The sequence below is a fragment of the Lepisma saccharinum genome, chromosome 3 (assembly GCF_977018435.1).
Source record: "Lepisma saccharinum chromosome 3, izLepSacc3.1, whole genome shotgun sequence".
Taxonomy (NCBI): domain Eukaryota; kingdom Metazoa; phylum Arthropoda; class Insecta; order Zygentoma; family Lepismatidae; genus Lepisma; species Lepisma saccharinum.
Genome location: NC_139231.1, coordinates 114295327 through 114312301, shown reverse-complemented (window position 1 = coordinate 114312301; position 16975 = coordinate 114295327). Strand labels below are relative to the sequence as shown.

The window sequence follows — 16975 nt, the reverse complement described above, 5'->3', positions numbered from 1 at the left end:
TGTCCATTCATCAATTTCATCATATCATCACTCATCCCAATTTTCGCAAATTAGCCAAAAGTGATAACAACTCGTTTGAACCAGTTTCCAATTCAAATACTTAGGAGTAATATTAACATGTGAAAATTATATTAAAGAGGAAATAAAAAGTAGGCTTAATTCAGGAAATGCATGTTACTTCTCTCTTCATAAACTTTTGTCTTCTCGTTTAATATCTAAGAAACTAAAAGTTAAAATATACAAAACAGTAATTTTGCCTGTAGTATCATTTGGGTGTGAAACTTGGTCCCTTACATTGAAAGAGGAACATAAATTGAGAGTATTTGAAAATAAGATCCTTAGGAAAATATTTGGACCTAAAAGGGATGAGGAGACAGGTGAGTGGAGAAGGTTACATAATTTAGAACTACATAATTTGTATTCATGTCCAGATATTATTAGAATGATTAAATCAAGAAGACTTAGGTGGGCAGGCCATGTGGCACGAATGGGAGAGGAAAGAAGAGTTTACAGGATTCTTGTTGGGTAACCTGATGGTAAGAGACCTGTAGGAAGACGAAGATGGAGGGACAACGTTGTGATAGACCTAAAGGAAATCGGTAGGGATGGACAAGAGTATATAGATCTTGCTCAAGATAGGGACAGATGGAAGGCCTGTGTTGCTGCAGCCATGAACCTTCGGGTTTAAGAAGGCTAGAGAGTTAGTTAGTTAGCCAAAAGTGACACAAAAAGCGAAGTAAAATAAAGCAAATCAAATCACAAATCTAGATATTCGCAATCGTCTCGTGGTTACGTAACCCTATTAAATTGTAAATTATTTAGATTGTTTGTGAAGAAAGTCGAAGCTCACAAACGGCTGTGGTGAGACAAATAGATAACATTAGACCACAAGAACAACAGCCATCTTTTGAAAAAAGGAACATTAATATCTTCATTCTGTGTGATGTAATCTTAATTGTTTTCATAATCGTAAGCTATTTTGCTCTTTACGAATTAAATTACCTCACATTCCAGTCACGACTGCAGTAATTGTCCTCTTGACGTTATAATCAGATCTCTAGAGCAAGACATCACGTGGAAAGCCCCTGAGAAGAGTCTCCTTGGAAGGCTGTTACATATCGCAAAGGGCAATCAAAGCTTTCATCGAGTTAGAGGAACAAGACACGAACAAAACACATACGTTTCGCTCACGTAATAATATCTCACGACATAAATCCTACGTTTATTGACGTGCGTGTTAACGTTTTTGTAATTGGAATACATAAAGGGCAGTTTACACATGCATCGGGTTGCTACGCTCGTGTGCGATATGTAGGGTGTAACGCGCTTTGTGTTTAATTAGTTGCAATCGGCAAGGTCAGTTAGCACGCAGTATGTGTTACGGAAGTTTACAATTTATGAGTTCATTCCGGTCTATACGAATGTCCACTTTACGTAATAACACGAGGCAATGGAGCTTCTCAAACTAAGTTCCGGTTACCCTCTGTGCGTATTGCAGATTTTGGTCCAAATTTGATGCACATACGCACGTGCATATACATATAGCCGGTAGAACTTACTTTATTCGATGCTTTCAAAATCAATAACATTACAGGATGCGGAATCATTGAAAACTGGTGGGGGGGAGAGAGTTCTTTATCTACAAACCCCTCCCCCACAAACATATGTGTAAATTATAAGATACATATTTGGAATGTTATTAAAAGTAAAAATAAATTACTCAATTAATATATATAATATTATTATTATTATTACTGTTATTATTACTATTATCATTAATTACATAAAGGAAATTAATTTGTTGCTTTTATACATATCAGATATTGCAAAGCAGCTAATTATTTTTTTTATTAACTAGTAAAGATGTTAATAAATTATGAAATAGTTCAAGTGGTTTTATTATGTGTACGTTCTTGTTTAGTTTGTGCTTTATCGTAACACATATCAATTAGATTTCACAGTTATTATTGTTTTGCATTCATGTTTTCCTTTTATTGTGCGTATTGATGTAGATTTGTTAATGATCTCTTGAGAGAGAGAAAGCATTCGATACTCACAACTACACTAATGTGTGTGTGTTTTCGATATTATTCTTAGTAAAATATATATTTGAAATTAAAAGTAATTGCTTATCTTTTGTTTGTTATAACAAGAACTCTCCCCCAGGAAATTTTTGGTGGGGGGATTTTTGAGGCCAAGATTGTTGGTGGGGGAAATCAGCCCCCCCAGGAATTCGCACCTTGAATAACATCAATCCAGCAATACTCTAGAACCACCCTTGGTCTCACTCATAGCCTCGGCCAACATTTTATGCCTTTCGCCACCACTACATACGTGGACATTACAAACACTTGTATTACAGGATGTAAACTATTTACCTGTATGTTGTTATATTTCTCACGTATGGATAAAGCCTACTATTTAGTTATGTATAAATATTTAGAAGTACATAGATATTTATGAAAGAGTCACGGTGGTTCTGTCGTGATTGTGTCTGACTGCTATGCGGGAAATCTGGGTTCGATTCCCGACGTGGGTATTTTTCAGATATGTGTCTGCATAGAGAGCTCTGGGGTTCACCCAACCTAAAATAAAATGGGTGTTTTGAGGTAACGGCGGTTGGAGAGCGTTGCTGGTCGTATCACCTCCACTAACGTCCAAGGTTACATATATGTGAGGCCCTACCTCCAGAATTTTCCATATTCCTTCACGGTAGGTTTCAGGAGTGTGCAGGGGGTAGCTTTACCTTATATTTACGTACATGATATGTCTTAAATATGTAATTATATTTTGTTTGAGTTACCAGATATTAGAAATTGGTGGAAGGCGTGGATAGTTAGCCCTCTTGCTGATGCCAAATACCGCATTTGTACATGTGTACATAACACCATCAGCTGTTATGTTACAAAGAGCACAGGAAGTAAGTCGAGAACCAACTCGAAATCAAACCTAAAGATGCTTCGATATCAAGAATCGAGATTCGCCTTTACAACTCGATTGATTGATTTGTTGTTTTAAGTCCACTTTATGCACAGAAAGGCTAATAGTGACTGGACCTACAGTTTAAAGTGGGATCCGAACCACTATGTGCCTCCATCGTCGCCGTTACAACTCGAGACGCCTTTGTGATCTTCAATGAAAGGAGATCCCGTTAGCAGTATCCCACTCATACTGTGTTGGTGAATTAGTATTAATTCGAGCCTTTTCAATGATATAATTCAGACATGGGGGGAGGGGGTTGTCAGTGTTTCCAACTCAAAGTTCTGCAGAGCTCTCCCTCACAGCGGATATCCTCGCATTGTATGCAATACAACAATTTTTTGTGTGATGCAGGTGGCAGCGTATCACCTTTTCACAACCTACTTCTGCCTGCGACTGCAGGAGCAATAAAATAATAACAATGCACATTTCTTGCAAATCCTCTTGCTGTTTTCGTTTACTTCTTACCACACACTAACATCCGTCCATTGTAAGACTGAAGGCCGTATAAACAAAACCATGTGACTTGCGATACTCGCCTGTTAGTTACATGTTAATTCAGCTCGTTCATAAATAAGCGCAGCGATTAAACTCATGAAGCCAGGTACCACAATTCACTACAGTAGTTTAGTGGAGTGGTATACCCATTTCTGCGCAAGAACCGTCATCAGAATCAGCCAATGGGACTTGGTTCTTACAGTTTTGGAGAACAGATGCGCTAATCAATTCTTTTCAACGATGCTGTACGGTGTGATAAGAATTTATCAGCACTTCTTTTATCATCTCCGTATGTCCGGTTTTCTCTTAGTCTCTTGTTTTCGCCGTGTCATGCTTTTTCACTGTCAAGGTTCCAAACACCACCTGGTGTAAGGGGGCGGAGGCTCCGTGGGAAAAGTGAGGGCTGTCGACCTGCAAAAAGGGGAGGGAAAGGGGGTCTCTAATGACCGGAAGAGCTGGTTGCACACAGCACCTGTTTCCGAAAAGCCAAGCTTCTCTTTCAATGGTTTGCTGCCTGCAGAGAACGCCCCATAAAACATCTCGGACAGGAAGGTTTAATAAAAAAAACTTTGGGGCAATTTCGATTTCCGGTCGCGTACATCTTTTGCAGAGGAGTAGTTCAAAGTCAAGTGGTCATAGGCGCATCGGAGAGGGGAGGGGATTATGGGGTCAGAATCCCGTTTGGACATATTTCATTTTGTAGAAAATAGGTCGCTCCACTTTCAACTAACTTTAAAACTGAACGCTTTTGTAAAATTTCTGGGTGCGCCCTTTCAAATGGTCCGTGTTTCGGAGCAAGCATTGACAAAATCAAGGTCACCAAATTCAGATTTTGTTATTATGCATAAGTAACCAGGATTCAATTGCCGATGGGAGTGGGGGATATCAGGTGAGAGCTGAGAATACCCCTCAATAGATCGGCTCAGGAGCTTACCCGGCCCGTCGGGAGGTAAAGGCGGCCGGAGCATGGTACTGATTACATAAACTCCACTCTGGCAGAGATTGACAATTGGTACACCAACAAGGATTCAAGATAAATGGCTGATCGATGGAAAAAGCTATGTTTTTTTATTTTATTTCGTAAAGATGTTTGTTTAAATTCTCTTAACGTTCTGCCGACCGCCGAGGTGGGGTGGTTAGCACAGCGCGCTACGACGCCAGAGATCCCGGGTTCGAATCTCGGCCAGGGGATGGATGTTCTTTGTGAGTGTCCCTTCATCAATTTCACCATATCAGCACTCATCCTCATCGTTGCGGTTAGCCAAAAGTAGCAGAATAGCGGCCCTAAATAACAAAAATTAATAAATCAAATTTTAAGGTTTCTACCAGTTTCTCTACCAGTTTTTTGAGTTGCCAGGAAATGTGTACTAAGACCAGCTCAGGGTGTACCCCTCTCTCCCTGTGACGACCCCTCTGGAAGGCACTCACTGTAACATACATCACGATTATACACTGTACACTGGGGATTTCAGGCAAATCTTCAGGTGAAAATAGCTCTAAGAGAAACAAACACCACTCCAGTTGCCAAAGCAGTGGCCGATCTCCGAAACCGGCTTCCCTCTCCACCATTAAAATTGATGAAGCTTGACCGGGCAGGAAGTTCCCACCTCGAGAGTGACATTTCTCTCCCCTCCTCGGGATAATTCCTTATTGTTTTTACCCTGGCATTTTCTGTCTGGGCGCTGCGGAAAAACTAATTGGTTTAATTGAAACGCATGAGGCTGGTGGGCCCACACGTCCGTCACAATTTGGACTTGGATGGATTCACCGATTTCCCTGCATTATCCCATTAGCAGGAGTCAACCGCGTCCGCTTCCTGGGATTCCCCAGAGGCATAAGTCGAAGGGAGGAGACGCCGGAGTCAATCTGCATGGATCATTCCCTGGGAGGATGCTGAGGAATTATTCAGGATATTCTCTCCCGCAGAGGTATCCATGCTCTTGGAAGATGAGTCGCGGAATACCGAGGTTGCCAACTTCCTGCTAATTTCTTGATTATGCATTAGCAGGTTAACACTATGGTTTAGTCCAATGGTTCAAAGTAAACCTTACACCCTCCCGGCCTTGTGTGGGTGGTGAACTTGACGACGGAGGTGCCAGGATACGAGGGGTTGTTGGGAACGTCCTAGGGTTGAATTCTTCCTGCCGATATTATATTATTAATTGATTGCGGCACTGCAGTCCAAAAATAATAAAATGTTTAAGGTGATCTACGTACATGTAATTATTGATAACAACTCGTTTGAACCAGTTTCCAAATTCAAGTACTTTAGGAATAATACTAACAAATGAAAATGATATTAAAGAGGAAATAAAAAGTAGGCTTAATTCAGGAAATGCATGTTACTTTTCTCTTCATAAACTTTTGTCATCTCGTTTAATATCTAAGAAACTAAAAGTTAAAATATACAAAACAGTAAATTTGCCTGTAATATTATATGGATGCGAAACTTGGTCCCTTACAATGAAAGAGGAACATAAATTAAGAGTACTATTTGAAAATAAGATCCTTAGGAAAATATTTGGGCCTAAAAGGGATGAGGACACAGGTGAGTGGAGAAGGTTACATAATTTAGAAGTACATAATTTGTATTCATGTCCAGATATTATTAGAATGATTAAATCAAGAAGACTTAGGTGGGCAGGCCACGTGGCAAGAATGGGAGAGGAAAGAAGAGTTTACAGAATTCTTGGTGGGAAACCTGATGGTAAGAGACCAGTAGGAAGACGAAGATGGAGGGATAATGTTGAGATGGACCTAAAATACTAAATTGGTAGGGATGGAAAAGAGTATATAGATCTTGGTCAGGATAGAAACAGATGGAAGACCTGTGTTGCTGCAGGCATGAACCTTCGGGTTCAAGAAGGCTAGTGAGTTAGTTAGTTAGTTTAAGGTGATAATTCTTTTTCCATAATGCCCAAACACTGTGAGGCTCACACGTGTATTGACTATTAACAAATAAAACAACTATAACCTGTCTTGGGAATCTATGGAGCAAGGATGCGCATGAAGGTAGAGAACGGCAGAAAGCGAATTGGGCGGAGCGAAGAAGTACGCGCTTCTGCTAGGACTTGCACCCGCTTTTTCCTTTTCATGCACTCACTTCCCCTCCTCTCACGTGTTCGTTGGTGGAGCCCTCTCGAGTCACTACTTGCGCGTCGTTCGCTTGCTCCATGTTTAAGGCGAAGAGGGACAATTACGCACCAGGCATGCATTTATTCCAATATCGTCGGAATGAGCAATGCTACTAAAAACATCTCCGGCAGAAATGAAGAGTATGAATTTCTCCCCATGTGGCAAGTGGAAGCGGTTTCCTAAGTTGATTATTAAGCCTTATACGATTTTTGAAAAATATGATGAATTAGTATTTACCGAATCCCATGTATTCCTTATGGGACATCAACTCCAACTTCAAGTTACGGCTCATCAAATGGGAGTTTCGACTTTTCCTACTGCTATGACATAGTTCTACGTGTCCTTTTTCCGTCCATGTACTTTTCTACGTCATCGGATGTTTGATATTCCCGAGAGAACTAATAAAATAATGGTCCCATAAGCCTAGTGCATTTCTCCTTGCCTCCTACGACCATCCTGGCAGTGTTGCCAAACCTGATATGCATAATAGAGCTAAATTTCACCATTAATATAGCTAAAGAGGACTTTCAAGGAGCTAGATTAACGAAGGCTGCATAAAGTGTCTACTAGGGTAATTTTAGTTGTCAGAGGGGTGGGGGTGCTGCTATTAACGTTAGCTTTAAAGTGATGGCAATTTATTCTTAGTTTTCACCGCCTAGATTTGGCGGCATCACCCATCTCAATAATCCAATGATGTTAATATAAAATCGAAAATAAAGGGTTCCGGGATAACAAAATTGTCATCTTCTTCTTAGCCACAGCGCTATATATAAAAATACATGGGGAGGAAACAAAAGGTGGGTGACGCAGCCTATAGCTATACGAATATCACGTCACGTGCAAAATGTACACTCATGGCAAAAGTTGGTATTTTTGGGCCGGAGCCAGGGGTGGCATCATAGTGGGGCAGAGGGCGGGTGCGACAGTTCACAGTCAAACGAGTGCACGAAAGAGCCAGATCTGGCTTCAAAAGAGCGAAGTTGGCAACAGTGATCAGCAGCTGCCCCAGCGAGAAAGACTAAGGGGAAATTGTCCCTCCTCGCCTTAAAGAAACGATGTCCTATGTACACTGAAATGCTTTTCAATGCTTATACAATTATTTATTATACACAACTAGCTGATTGCCCGGCGTTGCCCGGGTATTTATTTATTTATTAGACAGGAAACTAGTGTAAAATGTAACTAATTTTAAATGCGATCGTGAATGTCACCAATTAGCTTAGCGACTCTGAAAACTATGGATTCGACACTTCTGGCATTTTATTTTTCACCCCCCCCCCTCTCACCCCCCATGCCGATAGGTGATGAACTTCAAGTTGAACCGCATTGGGAGTGTCACAAAAACTATGGATTCCACACTAATATCGGTCGTTTTCGCAACACAGCTTGAATGTTAGACAACCCGAGAAACACTATCGTTCTGCGGATTGCATAGAGTCACGGGTGTATGTTTGTGCGGAATTTAATATCTGTGGTTTTCGATTATTTTTACGTCACCCTTTCCCACCCCACCCCTGGCCCCAAAGTATTCTTTCCAGATTGCAAGTGATACGTGTACCATGTTTGAAATTGCTCCAGGCGTTCGAGAGTTATGCCAGAACAAACAAACATACACACCAACACTCATACATCGAATTTTATATACAGAGAGAGATTACTAAAAGTCGATCTCCATAGCGGAGTGCTTAGCAGAGCGCGCTACGACGCCAGGAATCCCGGCCTGACCATGGGTATTCTTTGTGAGTGTCCCTTCATCAATTTCATCATATCATCACTCTTCGCGATTAGCCAAAAAGTGGCAGAAAAGCGAAGTAAAATAAACCAAATCAACCATTGATTGATTGATTGAGTTGGAGTTTTAAATCCACTTTATGCACAGTAAGGCTAATCGGGACTGGACCTACAGGTTACAGTGTGATCCGAACCACTATGAGCCTCCACCGGGTATCGAACCCGGGACCCCTTCATTACAAGGCGACGACACTACCACTGCGCCATAGGGGAGGCCGTATCAATCATTGAATCAACAATTACTTAGGTAAAGGTTAAAGGGTAAAGTTACCCTTGTTCTAGAGACTGGGGCGCTCTGCACGCAGGACACTGAAAATTTCTCACCAGAAATGGACCACCCCTGGAATATAACCCGGGTTTTCCTCGTGGCAGTCGGACACAATACAGGTTTTTTGCATATAAAGAAAAACTTCAAAACGGCAGTTATCCCTGTCATTCTGTTTCCAATATTCTTAATCAATTTGACTTCATTCTCTACTTTGTCATTCAGGACATACTAAAAAAAAAACTAAAAAAAAAGTCTTACCCAGGACTCGAACCTGGGACTCTTGGATGCTTGCTAACCATTCCGTCAATGAGGTCGACATGTGGACCACTACATCTCCTGTATACAATTAATGCAACGAGTTATCGAATTCCAATCTTTTCTTTTAGGTTCCTGAACTGACTGGAAAGATATAATGTCCCCGAGGTTCAAGAGAAGGACTGCGTGGTCTAAGATGTCCGGCAACAACAGATAAATAAATAAAGCAGAATCATAACATTAGTATTGTTAAAACAAACATGTTGAATGTTAAGGAGCTTTCAGACCGAACCGACAGGATGAAGCGAATCCTCAGTAATCAATGCAATTTTCCAACCAAAAGCACGCGACAAGCTGCACGTGTTGTTGCTCGGACTGGGCCGTTTTCTCAATGGCGTGCATCGTGTCGGCTCGGTCTGTTGTACGCGTATGTGCGGCGAATGATTGCTTATCGACTGAACGGTTGACATTTCAGTGCGAACCCCTCTCCCTCCTGTCGTGCTTCGCTTCGCTTCGGTCTGAAAGCTCCCTAAACGTTATATACAAGATAAATAAAAGTGGTAGGAAAATAATTACGGATGGCACGTTAAGGTTTTTCATGCTATTTGCTGGTTATTCCAAATTTGTAGTGTGAACGCTACGTATTTTGCAAAACAATACAACATGAATATTTCACGACCGGAAGAGAGGAGAGGGAAATAAAATAAAATGAAACCTTTTATGTAAACTTGTAGGACCAACATCCACTGACTTTTCTGTAATTTGAGTATCTTTATGTGTGTGTTTATGTTTTACGTGTATGTATTTACTTTTCTTGCAGTGTACGTTTCGTATATGTATTTTCTGTGTTTACTCTTTTGTGTACTTTTATTTTCTTTGATATTTTAAGGTTTTTAGTTTTTATATAGCCTAAGTATTTCGCAGTTAGCTATTATAATCAATTTATAAAATGTAAAGTAGAGATGCTTAAGTGGAAGAAAAGGCTTGTGACTTAACTTCGCCATCAACCCCACAGAGAACTATGGACCCAGGCGCCATCGCCTTGTTAGCCGCCAACGAATCGCATACAATAAACTTTTGATGTTTTGATAGTAGAAATACATGAAGAAAAATTACACTTGTCGTGATATATTCGTTCATGTGTGTAGTTCCTGAACTGCGCATTTACACACGTTCATACATCTCTCCGCCATTTCTAAATTGGTTATCGCACTCTCGCCTTTGGTGCAAACGGTCCCCGATTCGATCATCATTGGAAGTTCCGAAATTTTTTGGTGTTCACCCAGCATAGTGAGGAGAGTTGAAGAGCAACTTTAAATCAATAGTAACGGACTCCGGTCTGAACAGCAAGATGGGAATCGACGTACTGGCCACGGGTAACCCAATGAAAGCCTACCTGGTAGGACTTTGCCTACGAAGGGCCGCTGAGCCATGTAGTTTGATTAATTTAAGCTAACTGTATTCATAGTCTGTAAAAATCGTGCATTAAATTGTACGCACACAAATATCTTTTTCACACTAGCAGGCACGTATCTACAAATAAATTTCGGGAAAGGTCCAAACCAAGTGTCTCATATTATGATAATAATAATAATTATTATTATTATTTAAATTAAAATTTCAATTATATTAAATTACTTATAATTCATAATAGCATTAATTAAAATATTCAAATTAATTAATTATATTCTATTACATGAATACGTAAAACGAAGGTATACGGATAGTGATATAACAGCAACCTATTCATTATCTAGCTTACGTACAGCTAATGTCGGCAAAATGTATATAAAAACAACAGTTGCCTATGCAAGGAAATTAATGTCAAATAGATAAAGAATTGAATATCAAAAAAGGATGTTAGATAAAGTTGACGAAAAATAAAGTACCTGATTATATTTTATGCATATTATTATAAGTAGTAATAGATCTTGCATACATCTTCTTTGGTAGTGTCTTTCAAAGTCGTATGATCCCAATATTATCCTTGCCTTCCAATTAGTTCAGCGGAAATAAATTACCCTTGATTGAACAAGTATATATGCATTACTTAATTTTAGTTATTTTAAGATTTCATTATTTAATTTTAGTATTTAATAAGTCCTTCGGGGGGTCCGGACCCCCCTCTAAATTCGTCCTCGCTTCCGAATCTTGCGTAATCAAGGGGTTTCGGGTTCAATACCCGCGGTGGATCCCGACTCTCCTCATCGTGTTGTTATCGGGTTATTGTAATTCGCAATTTTACAGCATGAGAAACGCAATTGGAATTAAAATCACCTCGACATGCAAACTGGGCGAGGCGTCACGACGAAATTTCTCTTCAGTACCACCGAGACAGCACAAATATTTAACAGATGTAGCCCATCTAAAATGCCTATGAGTTGGTAACACTGACAATGGATGAGCACGTGGCATTGTTCACAACCTCCATCTTCTTCTGCCTGAAAAATGAACCACACAACACTGAATCACCCTGTATATCCACACCAAGCACATCGCGGATAAAATCAAGGAAGAACATGTTGAAGAAGTAGGTAAGAGCGTCCCTACCTCTTGCTTCCAGAAGCCGTCCCTACCTCTTGCTTCCAGACGCCGGATCGTTGGTTCGAGCACTACCACGGCGGGAACAACAGACAGGTCATTGTCCTTTAGCCTTGGCCTCAGTCAATACTCACTACACTGGCGCGACCTCTCGAACTATTTGCGAACTAAACCTCCCTCTACGCTCTGCGGCAGAAGCGTGGCTGGAAACTCTCGCACTCATCTCATTGCGTTGCCATGGCGACCGTCTCCGCGGCAACGAGATGGTCCGCTGGAAGCTGCGAGAGGGTAGGGAGCGAGGAGGGGAAATTGGCGCGTGGACAGTGTTGGCAACCCTGGGATCATTTCACTAAGTGTGGATAGACAATTGTAAGGACGAATTTCGTATACAAAGCAAAATGTTTGGAAAAAGTAGAAGTAATTGCACTGTTTCCATGAGAAGAAATGTGCAATTGAAATTCGGCCACGTGAAATCGATTAAGGTACACTAGCAAGGAAGAGACACATTGTGTTTGGAACTTGAACACGGGGCAGCCAAATTGTGAGTGACGTAAGCAGGGGTTTACACAGAATTTTCCATCGGAGGGAACGGGGGTGTAAGTTAGTATTTAGGGATATGTAATGATATAGTTTGAGCCAAAATGACCATTAATTGGGCCTTTGTGGAAAATTAGGGGGTGCTGAGTAAATTTTGGGGTTGTTAGGAGGTGCTGAGAAGTGTGTGGATAAATCACTGCGCCCATGAACGCAGTACAAAGTACTGACATTCTGTACTCGTTCGTACCGGCTTGGTGGCCAAGCGCGTTATGTGATGGACCTTTGATCTTGGCACCGACGTTCCCAGGTTCGAGTCTAGACCAGGGCATGGGTGTTCCTTGTGAATGTCCCTTCATCAAATTCACCTAATCATCACTTATCCTCATCATCGCGACCAGCCAGAAGTGGAATAAAAGCGACGCTAAATTACAAGTAATGCTCGTTCGTAGGGATAATTTCCAACATCAGTTGGCAATACTGTTCGTGGAACTTTGACGTAGCTGGAAGCAGGAAAGCTTTTTTCTCGTCTTGCTTCGGAATAGAAACCTTTTCGTCGAAAAGCCACGCTGAGAATGAATGAGAGAGAGAGAGAGAGAGAGAGAGAGAGAGAGAGAGAGCTTATTGTCAAATCGTTAATACAATCGTTTCCAACCTAGCGTTTAAATCTCTGTCTCTCTCTCTCTCTCTCTTTCAAGGGTTCCTTAAAAGTAACTCCGGGATATAACTAGGTTTCCACATCCGTTCTGGAAGGAAAGGGGGATGAATTTGATATATCACCTACAGGTACGTACCTAGAAATATGTTTCGGAGGGGGGGGGGGGGCGAACCAATCAAAATTAATAATAAAAAATATTCAAATTAATAAATATATTTTTATTACATGAATAGATAAAAGGACGATATAAGAATAGTGATGTAACAGCACGGATTCAGCTTACGTACTTAAGTTCGGCAAAATTTGTACAAAAAAAACTGCCTTGCCAAGTAAATTGATGTCGAATAGATAAAGGATTGAATATTTATTAAATATATAAAAAGATTGGTAGATCCAGTTGACGAAAAGTAAAGATCCTGGTGATATTTTATGAATGTTACGTTGTAAGTAGTAGGCTAATAAATCTTGCATAAATCTACTTTGTCACTGTCATTCAAAATAGTATGAATACAATATAATTCTTGCCTTCCAATAAGTTTGACGGAAATAAATAACTCTCAATTAAAGAACAAGTATGTTTTCATTATTTAATTTTAGTTATCTTATTATTTCATTTTTGTAATTAGTAAGTTTACCCCCCCCCCCCCCCACCGACGCAACTAAATACGTCCTTGATCACAGAGTTCAAAACAAGTTGGTCAACTCTTCTAGTTTCTCTTGCATGCCTTGATGCATAACAATAAGAAAGTTTTCGAAGTTGATGATTTTTTTTTTTTCGGAACCTTGAAGGCGATGCTAATCATTTGTGTTTCTTATTTCACGCCGCTTTTCTGCCACTTTAATCGAGACTCTGAGAATGATTAGATGAAATTGACAAAGTGCCAGTCACAAAGAACACTCAGGTCGGGATTCGAACCATCGAACTTCGAAGGCGAGATCGACCACTTAAAAGCGCTGGGCCACAGAGCCGGTACAATGTTAATCGCAATACAGTACTACTTTGTTTCTACGTACTTTTAAAAGAAAAACAGTGTTTATATTTTTCATTTTTGGTAGTTTTGTACATATTGATAACTTTTTCAGTATTTTTTTTTCTGCTGCTTCTTAGCGGTTGTTTCCTTCATTTAAAAAGATGTATTTGCTCCATCCCAAAAAGAGAGAGCACGCCTTTTCTTGGTATCTGTCACAAAGATAGTAGCAAAAAATACATTATTACCCGGGCTAGAAAAATACGCCTCATCTTATAAATGTTTGCACTGTTTATTGCTAGCCGAATTTTAATATCTGCAGCAATATGGTAGAGTCAGCTGGCCTCCCCGATGGCGCAGTGGTAGCGTCGTCGCCTTGTAATCGAGGGGTCCCGGGTTCGATACCCGGTGGAGGCACAAGTGGTTCGGATCCCACTTTAAACTGTAGGTCCAGTCCCGATTAGCCTTACTGTGCATAAAGTGGACTTAAAACACCAAATCAATCAATATGGTAGAGTCAGCTATATCTCAGAATGTATTGCATAGTTATTCATGCTCTTACCAGTTGAGCACACGTTCTTTTAGTCAAAAGAACATGACTATTTAACTAAAACACAATAAAAATGATCACATGAAGACTCGTAGCATTCACGTGATGCTTCTCAGGGTATTGGGTAATATATCTGTTCGTTCGTTGGTCAAATAAAAATTAAAGTCAAGTTTTTACTAAGAGAAAAGAAGTATATTTTTCTTCTTAGCAAAATAAATACTTATGTGCATTAAATCCATTTCACTCAAAGAAATAACAGCTTCTTACAATTCAACTTGACAACTCTTTAAAACTCAAAGCCTGAACTCAAAGTTAAGACAAAACACAATGGTAATTCCAATGGCAACGGCTCATACAAGATATGTACATACAGGTCCGTCACTATCCCGATATTATCAGTGTTAGGTTTAAATATTAAATACCACAAGAATAACAAAATGAATAACAGAGATTAAGATTAATAACTATAAACATTTTGTACAACGAGATAGGTAATTAGGAAAGAACAATAAACATTTGTACAACGAGAAAGGTAATTGATAACAATAAATATTAGTGCACTGGGAAAGGACGTGTCAAGCCTTTTTCACGAAGGCCACTCCAGTGCAAGAATTAATAACCTTTATTCCAGTCTTGTATTAATTAATAAATTAAATGTTTTAACATATTTAACCTTACTTAGATTCATGGCTTTCTTAGCCCGTATGTCAAAAAAAAAATTCTGGCTCCTGACAATTATTTTTAGTTTTGTCTACCACTGATTATCAGAATCTAGTTCACCAGATGTAGAAAAAAAATAATAGTGATAGAAATGAAGAAGTATGGGAGTGATGTGGTAGCAGGGGTCAAAGTTAACAGATTAATTTTTGTATAGGACCTCCCCGATGGTGCAGTGGTAGCGTCGTCGCCTTGTAATCAAGGGGTCCCGGGTTCGATACCTGGTGGAGACACTACGTGGCTCGGATCCCACTTTTTTTTTTAAAAAAAAAACTGTAGGTCTAGTACCGATTAGCCTTACAGTGTATAAAGTGGACTTAAAACACCAACTCAATCAACCAATTGTTCTATATGATAGGTTTTCTGATCGAATTCTCAGGCATTGGATTGTGAAAGAAAAAAAACTATTCTTTCCTATGTTGCGAACGTAGAAGAATGACTATTGAGAGACAGTGAGTTGAAATTTTTAGATCAGTAGTGCAATCAGCCCGGTTCAACGTCATCAAGTGGTGAGCTGAAGTGGTGAGCAGTGTTGCCAACTCCTCACTCGAAAAAATCACCAAGGTTTTTGTTTTTGGGTCTAACCTAACCTAAAGCAAGGAGCTGGCAACCTTGCTTGAGGTATTTTCTCGCAGTGTTGCCAACTCCTCACTCGAAAAAATCACCAAGGTTTTTTTTTCTTGGTCTAACCTAACCTAAAGCAAGGAGTTGGCAACCTTGCTTGAGGCTTGCCTTACAGTGCATAAAGCAAGGTTGCCAACCCACTGGTATTTTTGCCATAGCCTTTTACAAGAAAAAAAAGAGAGAGGGAAGAGTTAAACAACCGACAGCTTACCCACAGTTTTTTTTGCTCTAACCTAACCTAAAGCAAGGAGCTGGCAACTTTGCTTGTGCAATCAACCCGGTTGACCGCCCTCAAGTGGAGATCAGTGTTGCCAACTCCTCACTCGAAAAAAAATCACCAAGGTTTTTTTTGCTCTAACCTAACCTAAAGCAAGGAGCTGACAATTTTGCTTGTGCAATCAACCCGGTTGATCGCCCTCAAGTAAAAATCAGCGTTGCCAACTTCTTACTCGAAAAAAAAATCACCATGGTTTTTTTGGTCTAACCTAGCCTAAAGCAAGGAGCTGACAACTTTGCTTGAGGCTTGCCTTACAGCGCATAAAGCAATTTTTGCCAACCTACACACACTAAACAAGGAGAGCCGACAACAAATATGTACTGCCGTAAAAGAGAGAGAGATGGGTGGATGGTAATATAGTATGTGTGTGCGTGTGTGCGTATAATATGTAGCATTATTAACTAGAGTGTGTTGGCAATTTACTTACAACTAAAAAAAAATAGAGATGCCAACTTTGCTGTAAGATGAAAAAAGAGAGAGAGATTTATGGCTGGCAAGAGTAATGAGCGAATGCGCCATATCGTAATTTTCCAACTCCGTATATCGTGACCTTTGTAAACCTCTCTCGGGGGGAATATTGTAACACAAACAAACAAACAAAATAATAATGGTTGTTTTTTAGGATGCCTGGCCCCTATAACCTCGCCAGGGTGCGTGGTGCCCAACCAAAAATGTAAAAGTTTTCTAACGGCTGCGGTTATAGATTATCGCACCTCTATAGAGTTTCACGTGTTTTTTTTTTCCCCCCAAACTTCCATGAAACCCTACAGAGGACCTCCGTAATGCATGCAACGTGTACTAACGACTCTAGTGTTATTTGATGTTGTGATATTTTTGGATATAGAGTTTTATTGTGAGATATAGATAAAAATAATTATGTTTATTATAATATTTTCTTGATGAAGATGGAGAATATGTGTGTGTTACAAATAAAGTTGCATGCTTTTTTCTAGTGTGTGTGTGTATGTGCTTTTGATGTTTCGACAGCATCTGAAACGATAAAAAAAAATTTATTGTTAATTTTCACGTGTAAAAAACAACAACAAATTTTTTTGTGCAAATTTTCTGATTGTCTCGTGCTATAGTGCAAAAAGATATTGTAGCTGATAGCTAATGAAATTGATATTTGTAACTGATCTGAACTAGTGAAATTCGTATTGTGCCATTGCAACTGATTGTG

General features: G+C 39.9%; 1 protein-coding gene across 3 annotated transcripts in view; it reads right to left on the bottom strand.

The window, feature by feature from the left end:
* Positions 1 to 16975, bottom strand: part of Nrt (Neurotactin) — a 229208-nt gene that overhangs the window by 127464 nt on the left and 84769 nt on the right. The window contains exon 1 of one of the 3 annotated variants that reach the window (XM_083119216.1): positions 11503 to 11535. The exons of the other annotated variants lie outside the window; for them this stretch is intronic. The gene's annotated coding sequence lies outside the window, so the exon portion shown is untranslated. Of the gene's footprint in view, positions 1 to 11502; positions 11536 to 16975 lie in introns of those variants that run through there. 3 annotated transcript variants of the gene reach the window in all.